The sequence below is a fragment of the Hippopotamus amphibius genome, chromosome 10 (genome assembly GCF_030028045.1).
Source record: "Hippopotamus amphibius kiboko isolate mHipAmp2 chromosome 10, mHipAmp2.hap2, whole genome shotgun sequence".
Taxonomy (NCBI): Eukaryota; Metazoa; Chordata; class Mammalia; order Artiodactyla; family Hippopotamidae; genus Hippopotamus; species Hippopotamus amphibius.
In genome coordinates, this window is record NC_080195.1 from 30,037,735 (window position 1) to 30,050,507 (window position 12,773).

General features: G+C 44.0%; 1 protein-coding gene across 9 annotated transcripts in view; it reads left to right on the top strand.

Moving 5' to 3' along the window:
- Positions 1-12,773, top strand: part of TACC1 (transforming acidic coiled-coil containing protein 1) — a 94,980-nt gene that overhangs the window by 38,822 nt on the left and 43,385 nt on the right. The gene's annotated exons all lie outside the window — the stretch shown is intronic.

Here is a 12,773-nt window from a genome sequence, read left to right on the forward strand (position 1 = left end):
AGCCCAGCCTTGAGCCTGCCCTTCATCCACAGAAGCTGCTGCTGTTCCACTTAATTAGTAGAAACTCTTTTTGTCACCCCGCCAGTTTCGAGTTAAGATTTCACCTGTCCTGATCGAATGCAGTTAGCCATTCAGTAAACAGAGAGCGCGCTGTGATTCAGCAGTGAAACAGTCCCCATCTCAGCAAGCCAGCGTTGTGGAGGCAGGCGGGCCTTTTAGATGTGAAGCAAAATGTATATGTCAGCTTGTCTTAAGTGTTATGAGAAACGTAAAGCAGGGGAAAGGGGGAGCAGAATGGGGCGGGGGGCTGTAGGAGGTGCTGAAGGCTGATGGGTTGGGGGGGGAGTGTGACTGATCAGGGGACTGGAGCAGAGCCCTGAAGGAGGATTGAGGAAACAGCTGTGCAGGTTCCTAGGTGAGAACTGTTCCTGCAGAGAGAACAGCCCCTGCGAAGGTCTGACCCAGCAGCAGCCTGCGACGGGCAAGGCCCCCGTGGTGGCAGGGTGGCCGCATGTTCGAGGAGCAGGGAACGGGCAGGGAGCAGTGGGAGCTGGAGTCAGCCAGGTCCGGGAGGTCTGGGTCATATTGTGACGAGGCATCGGTTTTCCTTCTGAGTGAGGTAGGCAGGGCTGCCTTTAGAAAGTGCCACAAACTGAACGACTTGAAACAAAAGAAATTTATCCTCTCACAGTTCTGAGGGCTAGAAGTCCGAAATCAAGGTGTTGGAGGGCCACGCTCCCCGCAATGGTTCTAGGCAAGAATTCTTCCTTGTTTCTTCTAGCTTCTGGTGGTTGCCAGCAGTTCATGGTGTTCCTTGGCCTATGGCAGCAAAACTCCCACCTCCGCCTCCTTCATTAGATGGCCTGCTTGTCCCTGTGTGCCTCTGTCTCTTCACATGGCTTTCTTATAAGGACAGCAATCATTGGGTTTAGGGACCACCCTCACCCAGGTTGACCTCATCTTAACTTGATTACTGCAAAGGTACTACAGTTGAGCCTTGAGCCACGTGAGTTTGAACTGTGCAGGTCCATTCACACAGATTTTTTTCAGGAAGTATGTCCTAGAGTACTGCACAGACCACGGTTGGTTGAATATGAGGATGCAGAAGTACTGATAGGGTTTTTGACTGTGCTAGGTGGTCGGGGGTCGGCACCCGTAACCCCCACATTGTTCAAGGCTCAACTGTATTTCCATATGAGGCCACATTCCCAGATATGGGGAGTTAGGACTGGAGCTTTTGAAGGGAGTACAGTCCAACCCACAGCAGAGGGCTTTGAACAGAGGGATGGTGCTTTGACTTCCTTTTTCAGAGACTAGCCAGCTGCCGTCTGGAGAAGGGCCTCCAGGAAGGTTGTCCTTTTCACGTGTTTTTTCTGTTCCAGTGTCTATCACTGTCACCTGCAGTGACAAAGTAGAGCCAGTTATCCAGTTACCTAATTTTTGATCTGATCAGGAATTTACTCTTCCAACAGTTATTGTATTTTCTTGCTTAGGAACTTCCTCACCGGTCGCTCCCAGGAAGTCAAGTTCTCTGTGCTGGACTTTGTGACAGAGCTGGAATTACTGGGGAAATGATATCAGCTTTTTGTTGATTTGGTTTTGTTTTAAATGGTGGGCTCCATACTGTGCTGCCCTGCTGAGAATTCTCACAGCTAGCCCGGGGCTGCTTTTCGCCATGGGCTCAGGCAGAGACCGCATGGGGACAGGCAAGCTTGCGTGTTGGAGGGCTTGTGTGTGGCAGTTTGCTGGGTAGCAGCCTCACGTGACAGAGATGCCACCTCGTAGCGTCCCTTTTCTTCTCTCAGGATTGGCAGATCAGAAGGGAGATTTGCGGCCTTCCCCTCAAATTTAAATAAAGCTCACAAGACTCGTTAAGTAGCTGTTTGAAAGCCTCTTTGAATTGCTCAGTCTGGGCCGCCCCTTCCCTCACCATCCTGTCAGCTGGTCTTCTGATTCATCCTGACTGAACCTTTGCTAATTGAATGAAGGCCAGTATGGCCCAGGCCCCCCGAACCACACAGACCCGATTGTTTGGTCCTTCCTGTGCCAGTGACTCATTTTTTGGTAACTTGTAGCTCATACTCTCTTTTTCACTCTCTCTAGGAGTTCTCTTGGACCAGGAAAGCTCAGTGGAGTAGATCGTGATTGTGAACCATGGATATGGGGAGAGGGGGGTACAGACTAGGAAACAACCACTGCATGTTATGAAATCTTTCAGTTTAGGGCCTTTAGATCACAGGATGATTGCTCATCGGCCTGGCAGTATCCTGCCTTCTAGGGCTTCTTCTCTGGAAGAAGAAGACACCCAGTCCTTGTCCAGAGTCCTGTCGATGACCTTGTCATGCATACACAGTTAGTGTGAAAATACAGCCAAAGCCCAGGTCTGACCAGGGAAGATACCAGTGGGCCAAAATTCCTGGAGTCTAATGTCAAAGTCTAATTTCTGGGCCTGGATGGTTCTCTTTCTCCAAAACGTGTTGATTCGTTGGCTCCTGCTAAGGTTGGTCTTTCATATTTCTGGGATCCTAGGACATGAGGGAACAGCAGGTGTAGATCGTGTAAGACTCTGTCTTCCGGTGCCATGATCTATGACTGTTAACCGGTCAGGGGTTGGAATGAACACATGTAGAAGATCCTGGCTTCCTGATGTAGAAGGGCCCTCAGGTGTCTGGGCTGCATCCCGTATGCTGTACCCATGGCCTCCATCCCAACCTCCATCTAATTCTCTGAACTCGGGAAAACATTTACATCTCTTTTGAACTTTAGGAGCTTAGAGTGTCTGAACTCTACACAGATGTATCTCGTTTTATTGCGTTTCCCAGATACTACATTTTTTACAAATTGAAGGTTTGTGGCAACCTCTGCGTTGTTAGATGATGGTTACATTTTTTAGCAATAAAGTGTTTTTTACTTAAGGTATAGATATTTTTTTTAGACATGATGCTATTACATACTTAATTACAGTATAGTGTAAACATAACTTTTTTATGCACTGGGAAAACAAACCAAAAAAAGGCATGTGACTCACTTTACATGCAATACTCCCCTTATTGCAGTGGTCTGGAACCAAACCTGCAATATCTCTGAGATATGCCTATAATAACTCTTTTTAAGGCAGAATGGTATGCCATCCTAGAAGTTAGTGGAGGAGGTTGTGGAGTTTTTTTAAAGCCACAAATAGAAGCCGGTTTCAGACGTGACTGGTAAAATAAAACTGTAGGCAGAGAGGTTCCTTGATTGTACCAGAATGGTGGCTAGAGTGTTTGGGCTGGTACTTCTGTATTTACTATCTGTCTGCCTTTCTCCTCAAAGGCTGTTTAAGTTGCTGGTGTTACTGTTCTTTCTCTTTGCTGGGATATGTATCAGTAAGGAGACATCATCTAGGAAAGGACTTTTGAAAGGTGCGATCTCAAGTTGATTCTTTTTTTTTTTTTTGATGCTATTGGACTGTGATTTTGTCCAGCATTTTAGATTATAAAAGTGAAAGCTGCGGTGGCTGTTCTCTGTTAATTGAGGCCTCCCCCAACACACACACACACACACACACACACACACACACACACACACACACACTCTCTCTCTCTCTCTCTCTCTCTCTCTCTCTCATGCCTTTATTTACAGATCGTTACCTTTCTTTGAGAGAGGAAATTTTAATTCACGCTGACACTCTCTGTGCCCTTGGAACAGCTACCCTGTTTGATGTGTTGATTAGATGGTGAGGTATTCCTCACACACACTGTAGCCCTCCAGAACAGAAGGAGAGAGAGAAACAGGGTCAATCCATAGGTATTTACTGCTGGAGGCCTGCAGGACTGCAGACTTGTTTGTTGACACAGTTTGGGTTCCTCTAAATCAGGCATCAGCCAAAGACAGCTCAGGCCAGGTCTGGCCTGCTGTTGCCTGTTACTGTTCTGCCCCAGAGCTGAGAACCGTTTCTGCATTTGTAAGTGGTGGAAAAAAATATTTTGTGTGAAAAATATACAGAGTTCAGATTTCAGGGCCCATCAATAAGGTTTCGTTGGAATGCAGCCACACTTGTTGTGCGGTTGCTTTCACAGTTAAGATAGCAGGTTGTGTACTCAGAACAGAGACCGAAAGGTAGGCAAAAGCCTAAAATACTTACCGTTTGGCTCTTTACAGAAAACTTTGCCTACCCAGATGCATGCTTACAACAATTTTGGTAAAATTATAAAGTTTAAGTAAACTTTAAAAAAAACAAGCTTCAGGGCTGTAGCTGGTTAGCAAATGAAGTGTGGGCACTGGGAGCTGTTCCTGTAGGTCTGAATGGTCAGGTAAGGCATCAGGGAGACACTGGTTTGGGCTGGCAGTTTGTTTCCCTCACAAAATGATGTTTTGGTCTGTCAAGATACCTAATTTTCAATTGACTAAAAGATCTAAGAAAAAAGGAAATTAGGGAAGAATGGGGAGAGTTTTGGAATCATTTAGTACTAGTACAAACACAGAAGCTTTTCACTTTTGCCCATTAATGTAACTTTGGGTGTTTGAGAATTTGTAATTTGACTGTTGCCATTGTGTATTGTTGTTGTATGTTGTGTGGTTGATATGCTGTATTTACTGAATTGTTTTAGACTATATCTATATAAGACCTAGAGGGAAGATCTTATTAAAATCTGAGCCTTAGATTTTTGCTTATAAGACTTTGGGCTGCATGTATAAGCAAATACTATACAAACATTGAAGTGTTCTAGTTGAATCTGTGAGTGTGGTTCTTCTAGGGATTTAGTTTGACATCCTTCCCCTATTCCTCCCTCAGGGATTGCTTTATTAGAATTTCCTAGAAGTAATGGGACTGTTAGGGACCCTTAATGCCACCTAGTCCGACAGTTCAACCCAGGTGGCTCCTTCCACAACATTCCAGGTTAATGTTCTTATTTTTATTTTTAATTTTTTAATGTGATTGGCTGCTTCACAGTTTAATTTAAATTTTTATATTACACTATTTTATATTGTATGATTAAACATCTTACAGTAGGCCTGAAAATCTTAGCAGCATGATACAATTCCATTTTTTTCTTTTTTTAAATTTATTTTTAAGAGTTTTATTGAGATATAATTGACATACAATAAACTGCATATATTTAGAGTGTACAATTTGATATTTTTTCTAATTAGTTATTTGTTTTATACATATTAATGTATATATGGCACTCACAATTCATGCCACCCCAACCCCCCTGCTTTCCCCACTTGGTGTCCATATGTTTATTCTCTACATCTGTGTCTCTGTTTCTGCCTTGCAAACCAGTTTATCTGTACCATTGTTTCTAGATTCCACGTATGTGTGTTAATATACGATATTTGTTTTTCTCTTTCTGACTTATTTCACTCTGTATGACAGTCTGTAGGTCCATCCATGTCTCTACAAATGACCTGATTTCATTCCTTTTTACGGCTGAATAATATTCCTTTGTATATATGTACCACATCTTCTTTATCCACTCCTCTGTCGATGGACATTTAGGTTGCTTCCATGACCTGGCTATTGTAAATAGTGCTGCAGTGAACATTGGGGTGCATGTGTCTTTTTGATTTATAGTTTTCTCTGAGTATATGCCTAGTAGTGGGATTGCTGGGTCATATGGTAGTTCTATTTTTAGTTTTTTAAAGAACCTCCATACTGTTCTCCACAGTGGCTGTATCAATTTACAGTCCCACCAACAATGCAGGAGGGTTCCCTTTTCTCTACACGCTCTCCAGAATTTACTGTTTGTAGGTTTTCTGTTGATGCCCCTTCTAACCGGTGTGAGGTGCTACCTCATTGTAGTTTTGATTTGCATTTCTCTAATAATTAGTCATGTTGAGCAGCTTTTCAAATGCCTCTGGGCCATCTGTATGTCTTCTTTGGAGAAATGCCTGTGTAGGTCTTCCACCCATTTTTTGATTGGGTTGTTTGTTTTTTTGATATTGAGCTGCATGAACTGTTTATATATTTTGGAGATTAATCCTATGTCTGTTGATTCGTTTGCAAATATTTTCTCCCATTTTGTCTTGTTTATAGTTTCCTTTGCTGTGCAAAGGCTTTTAAGTTTCATTAAGACCCATTTGTTTATTTTTGATTTTATTTCCATTACTCTGAGAGGTGGATCAAGAAAGTTCTTGCTGTGATTTATGTCAATGAGTGTTCTTCCTGTGTTACTTTTTTAGGTCTTTAATCGATTTTGAGTTTGTTTTTGTGTATAGTGTTAGGGAGTATTCTAATTTCATTCCTTTACGTGTAGCTGTCCAGTTTTCCCAACACCACTTATTGAAGAGACTGTCTTTTCTCCACTGTATATCCTTGTCTCCTTTACTGTAGGTCAGTTGACCATAGGTACATGGATTTATCTCTGGGTTTTCTATCCTCATTTTTTTTTCGCATTTAATGTTTGTAGCTCTCAGCTTGGAGATTCCCACTAGTTAGTAAATGGGATCAGACCGTGTTTCTGTGTTGCTTTATTTATAACAATGTAAGGGAGTGATGTAGGGAGCTCCTCTACTTCTGTATGGTGCTCCACCCAAGGAGAATGTACTCTTGGGGGGAAAGTATCATTTTTCCAGCAGAGACTTAAAGAGTGTAGAATTAAGAACTCGGGGGCGGGGGCAAAGTCTGCCTGCCGGAAGTGAAGATTTTAGTAGTTATCAAAGCAGTATTATTCTTTTAAGGCCAATAGGAAATTCAAGACCTTCTTGCATACCATAGTGATTAAACTCACCTTAGACTTGCATTTCCCAGTTTGGGGCTTACCTGAGCATCAAATAAAGCAATACAACAGCTTTCTTTGGTAGTCTCTGGGGGTGGAGGCATTTTCTCTGGTGTATTGGGGGGTGAGGGGTGGGCAGGGTGCAGGCAGCCCTGCTAAAATTACATTGCTACCACCTAATGCTCCACCTGAAAAATGGATGTGGTCTAAAGCCATTTAAACCTTTAAAGAAGTCATGTTATTTTTCAAATGACCAGTAATACTGTCCATAGGAAGCCCTCTCAAAGTGTATACCATTTTGTCACAGTCTTCTAAACTCAGATTAGTGACGGGAAGATCATGGTTTATCTACCCAAAAGAGCCATCTCTGTGGGGATTTGATAACTGAGGGACGCTGAATTGTCTGGTAACTGTTAACATTGGGCCTAGGAGGGGACTGCCACTTGTAAGTTCAGGGTCTCACCCTCACCTTTGCATCTACACGAACCTACTTTTATGGACTGGCACAAACATGATTGGATCCCCAGGGTCTAGACTGATGATGGCCAAACTCTCAAGAGGATAGTACCCAAATGGAGTATTTCGTTAATTTCACAAATGGAAAAATGTAGTCTGGCAGTTCTGTTTGGCAGATACAGAGACATTGTCCTAGCCAGTCCCTCTTCCCAGTGCCATTGCTGGAAAATCTCCGGCTTTCCCACTGCAAGATTCCAACCTAACAGACCACCAGCTTTCTCTTTCAGCTCTGTTTATCGTATGTGTTGAAAGCAACTTCTTTTCAGCATCTTATTTGATTTCATAACAATGATGCTATGAGATAGGACACGTGATTTCCAGTCTAAAACTGGGAAATCAAGGCCAGAGCCTTTACTGCTGGTCATACAGAGCATCTTAAGTTCAGCTTTGAAGATCACATGTGCAGCTCCTCTCTGCAGGGAATGTATGACTCTCTCTCTCTTCACTGACTTAAGAGAAGAATTGTCAGAGGAAATAAAAGTTCTTAAAATGTTGCCAGGACAGAGCATGTGATGGGGGAAAGCATGTCCTTTAGTATCTTATTCAATGATAGAAAATTTAAAAAAAAAAAATCATCGGGGATTACATCTTTCACATGCATTAACTTAGCATATATAATGCATGAAGTATAAACTGTATTTTAGGAATTTTGAACATCAGAAGTTTACAGCACAATTTAGACATCGAGTCAGAAGGGAGAAAAGAAAAAGCATCACTGGGTAAGCAGTTGCTGTTGGATTGAAAAGATTGTGCTTCCTTACTGCCCAGCTTCTGCTCATCCGTGAGAAAGAAAAGGTGAACAGCACATCCATCATCGCTCTTGCTCCCCTCTCCACCTGTGAGTCGTGTGTGGGTGAGGAGAGCCAGGTGCGTGGAGGCGTGTGCAGCCTCCTGGGACTCTGCACCTATTCGGGTGTAGAAAGAGGAGTTTCTGAGAGGCTGGTATTGGTTATTTATTGCTGCTTAAGAGATAACTCCAAAACTGACCAGCAGCTTAAACCACTGGACGTTTATCATCTTACATCGTTGTCATAGGTCTGGGGCTTGGGAGCAGCCTAGCTGGGTGGTCTGGCTTGGAGTCTCTCGCGAGAATGCTGTCCGGGCGTCGGCTGGGACTCTGTTCATCCGGAGGCTTGACTGGGGCTGGACGCTGCTCCTCAGGCAGCTCACTGGCAGCTGGTATCTTGGTGCTGGCTGTTGGTGGGAGGCCTCCATCCTTCCCCACGCGGGCGGGCCTCTCTCCGTGGGGTTGCTTGAGTGTTCTTGCAGCACGGCAGCTGCCACGTCTCTGATGACAGCCTCAGAAGTCACACTCTGTTATTTCCACAGTGTCCTTTTGGTTACACGGGTCCAAGGGTGAGACTACCAGGAGGTGGGACTCACTGGGGGCCGCCCTGGGGGCTTGCTGCACCCAGGCCCATCACACTCTTCCTTTCGGACGTCTTCTGCCCATCTCCTTAGAGTGCAGGGACAGAGGAGGCAGGAGCGGGGACGTGGGCTTCACCGGGCTCTCCATCCTGCTGCGGGCGGCACCTGCTTGCTCTGCCTGGAGGCTCCTCTCTTGTCGAACATTCTCCCTCGTTTTCTATATCCTGCGTCAGCTTCCCAGCTCTACGTGGGCGGTTGCTGCTTTGTGAGAGAGGCAGTTGGTGTTTTGAATGCTCCAGTAATGATTTCTGAAGAGATGCGCAGTATGGCCGTTTGGCAGCAAGAGAGGGAAATTCAGGCCTCTGCAGGGAGCCTGTCTGCTGGCACGTGTCCTTCTCCTCTGCTCCTGCTGCTGCCTGCTGGGGGTGGGGCAGAAGGCTCTGGGGAGGGCCTTTTGTGGTTTCTGTCTGTGCCAGGGGTCTCTACTCTACTGGAAACGTAGCCTCAGAAAAATCCAGGTGGTTCCAGAATCCGGGGGCACCTCCTAAGTGAGAAGAGGTGTGTTTGCTGTTGGCTTAGCTTCTGGGGAAGGCTTGGGTTTCTGGGTGACAGTCTCCTCCTGATTAGTGAGCCTCACCCTCTTATCTTACCATAACCTTGGCCTTCAGAGGGTAGGGTTTGGGTCTCTTTTTAAATAAAATAGTGTAGGGCACTGGTTTGGAAATTTGAAGTACTTTGTTCATCCTTAGTACAAGCTTTTCTAGTTTATCGAATGGCTTTCCAGATTATTCTTTACCTGCAGAGTCTTGTATATTCTAGTGAGCCTCTCTCAGGAGTCAGAAGCTTCCAGCACCTGGCCCCATCTCTTAAGAAAAAAGCAAATAAATTACCACCCCTGACCTCAGCTCCTGGGTAATGTTTTTGTTTGTTTTTGGTTTGGGGTTTTTTTTTTGGAGAGTGGGGAGAAGGAGGTTTAGACAGTTACTTTGTTGTCTGGGTTTGGGCAGAGGGGTGTGTGTGTGTGTGTGTGTGTGTGTGTGTGTGTGTGTGTTGGTGTTGTTTTTATGCTTTAAGTAGTGACATCTTAGCATCGCAGCATACCTAAGAGGCTGTTCTGCTTTTTCCTGCCTTGACTCACCCACGTGGAACCCCCTGGTCATGCCCAGGCTGTAGGTGACCTGGGGCCCCATGGTTGTCAGGGGAATGCAAGCCCTGCGGCCCACACCCTTAGGGTCTCCCCAGCAGTCCTGGAAAAGGCCTTCTCGTACCGTTATCCTGGTGTCTGGCCCCTGGACAGTGCATTGTGTCTACTTCTACTCCATTTTAAGGCTGATGTCCTTGACTGCGTGGCTGAGAACATACATATGTGAAGTATATTTCAACTTGGGGGGAATTAAAGGGACTGGAGACTCAGAGATGTGAAACAAAAAAAAAGTTCACATTTTGGACACTTGCCTAAATGCTAATACGTACCTTCTTAACAGTTTTCTCAGGTCAGACCCCTTGTTGCCCTCCTGAAGCCCTCCCTTGATTCAAACTTGGGAGAGCACGGGTGGGAGGGAAGACTCTGAAAGGAGGAGGGGTTTTCAGAGGGAAAGGAGCAAGTGAAGAGTAAGTGTTGCTCCTGAGAGTGGAGCTGAACGGCTTTATCACTCCTTATTCTGTAGCCTTCCTTTCCGTATGAAAGATGATCAGGTGGGAAGGGTGTCCTGTACATTATCAGACATCTGCTCAGCTGTGACCCTGAGCCATCAGCTCTGTCTTGGGTGCTCAGTTTCTGCTTTGGGACACAAAGGGGACCGGGGGTAAGGCGCTGCAGAGCTCAGAGTCTGGAGAGGGCTGGCCACCTTCTGCTCCCCAGGCCTCTTGGCTTCCTTGGCTTCCCCAGACGTTTAGCAGCACACAGGTAGTTTTAGCAAGGGAATGTGTGATGGAGGTCTGCGAAGGACTCAAATGTTAAAAATAAATAAATAAAAGACTTCAAACGCATCCCCCCCAAAACAAAAACAAAAACAAAAGCCTCTTTGTGCCAGTTGTCATGTCTCTAAGATGGTTCATATACTTGGCTGCATCTGCTACAGGAAGGAGGAGTGATGTCATTTTTTCACCTCTTTCTGTAAATAGGATCTATCTAGCACATTGTAGGCTTCCTTAAGAAAAATTTAAAATTCCAAATTGATGTGATGGTGAGACCTACCACCTCTGTTAAGTATATGTTCCCACAAGTGAGACACATACGAGACTATTTAAAGCATTTTCTGAAATGTAAGTCTGAGGTGCAGTAGAACATTTTATAGGAATTGCAGGACATGCTTCCAGCTCTGTTACCATCTGAATCTCTTTGTTCTCTCTCTTTTTATTGAGATATTCACATGCATACAGTTCACCTACTTAAAGGGTACATAATTCAGTGTTTTTAATATACGAGCAGAGCTGTACAGCTATCACCTCAATCTGATTTTAAGAACATAACATTTTATCACCTCCTCCAAAGAAATTCTATGCCCGTTAGCAGTTACCCCCCCATTTTTCTCCCAGCTCCAGTCCTAGGCAGCTGGCAATCTGCTCAGTGTCTCAATAGATGTGCTTATTCTGGACATTTCACATCAATGGGATTATACAATATGTAGTCTTTTCTGCCTGGTTCTGTTCACTTACCATAATGTTTTCAAGGTTCATCCGTGTTGAAGTGTGTGTTGAATCAGTACTTCATTCTTTTTCATTGTTGATTAATCCTCCACTCTGTGGATAAACCGTATTTTATGTATCCATTCATCAGTTGATGGACATTCGGGTTATTTCCACATTTGGGCTGTTATGAACAATGCTGCTGTGAACCCTCATGTTCAAGTGTTTGTGTGGGTATACCTCTTCATTTCTCTTGGGTGGATACCTAGTAGTGGAATTGCTAGGTCATAAGGTAACTGTTTCTAATTTTGAGGAGCTGTCAAACTATTTTCCAAAATGGCTGTGCCATTTTATAGTCCTACTAGCAGTACGTGGGGGGTTTCAGTCTCTCTGCATCCTAGCCAACACTTGTTATCTGTTTGACTGTATCCATCTTAATAGGTATGAAGCAGCATCTCACGGTGGCTTTGATTTGTATTTCCTTAATGACTAAGGGCTTGAGCATTTTTCCATATACTTTTTGGCTGCTTGTGTATTTTCTTTAGCAAAACGTTTATCTAGACTCTTCGCCTATCTTTTAATTAGGTTACTTGGCTTAGAGAGCTGTAAGAGTACTTTATGTAGTCTAGGTACAAGTCCCTTATCAGATATCTCATTGTAAACTTTTCTCCCATTCTGTGGGTTTCCTTATCACTCTTTTGCTGATGTCGTTTGAAGTGTGAAAGTTTTTACTTTTGATGAAGTTCAGTTTATGTATTTTTTTCTTTTGTCCTTGTGCTTTTGGTGTCATATCTAAGAAGGCTTTGCCTAACCCATGGTCACAGAGATTTACTATTGTGTTTTCTTCTAAGAGTTTTGTAGTTTGAGCTCTTACATTTAGGTCTTTGATCAATTTTGAGTTAATTTTTGCACATGTTGTGAGAAAGTGGTACAGCTTCAGTATTTTGCATGTGGACATCCAGTGCCCCAGCACCATTTGTTGAAAAGACTATTTTTTCCCCTTTTTAATTAACTTTGCACGCTTATCAAAAATCAGTTGTCCAGAGATGTAAGGGTCAAGCTTTTTTTTTTTTTTAAGCTCTTTATTGGAAAATAATTGCTTTACATTCTTGTACCAGCTTTTGAGGTATACCAAAGTGAATCAGCTGTATTTATACATATATTCCCATATCCCCTCCCTCCCGTGACGCCCTCCCACTCTCCCTGTCCTGGCCCTCTAAGGCATCACCCATCATCAAGTTGATCTCCCTTTGTTATACAGCAACTTACCACTAGCTATCTATTTTACAGTTGGTAGTGTATCTATGTCTATGCTACTCTCTCACTTCGTCCCAGATTCCCTTTTGCCCCCTGCCCCCCCAAGGTCAAGCTTTTGATTCTATTTTATTGAGCTGTATGTCTCTCCTTATGTACACTGTCTTGATTACGGTAGCTTATTATAGTAGGTTTTGAAATCAGGAAGAGTGAGTCTTCCAACTTTGTTCTTTTATTTCAAGATTGTTAGAGCTGTTCTAGGCCATTACATTTCCATCTGAATTTTAGGATCAGCTTGTTAATGTT